Genomic DNA, 454 nt, shown 5'->3' with positions numbered 1-454 from the left:
TGGGAGGATGCTCAGGCTCCCCCCGCGCTCGGAGGAGTCGGGTGCAGTCCCAGGGCCAGCTTCTCCTGGCACTTCCTGGCCACAAACTCCAGCTTGCTCTTTGCGAGCTCGGTGTCACGGGCTGAGACGTCGCGGTGCCAGACCGCGCGCACGGCGTGTGCCGACCAGGGGAACAGCAGGCCGCTGACAGCCTGGCCGGTCTCGGCCAACTCCTCCTCGCTCACCGCCCGCAGGTGCTCGCAGAGCTCTGCGGGGGACGGCCAGCCCCCCCTGACGCTCACCATCACGATGTTTGTCTCCACCGCCGCGAGGCTGACCGAGGCGAGTGCAGCCCCTGGATGCCTGGGGGGAGGCAGGGGCGGTAGGCTGCGAGCCCGGTGCCCGGCGTCACGGGAGAGGAGGCTGCAGCGCTGCCCGAGTCCTGCCCCGGGTCCTGGCTGAAGGAGGGGCCCTT

Source organism: Egretta garzetta, unplaced genomic scaffold (genome assembly GCF_000687185.1).
Source record: "Egretta garzetta isolate BGI_Z169 unplaced genomic scaffold, ASM68718v1 scaffold381, whole genome shotgun sequence".
NCBI classification, from domain to species: Eukaryota; Metazoa; Chordata; class Aves; order Pelecaniformes; family Ardeidae; genus Egretta; species Egretta garzetta.
This window is presented reverse-complemented; position numbering follows the sequence as displayed.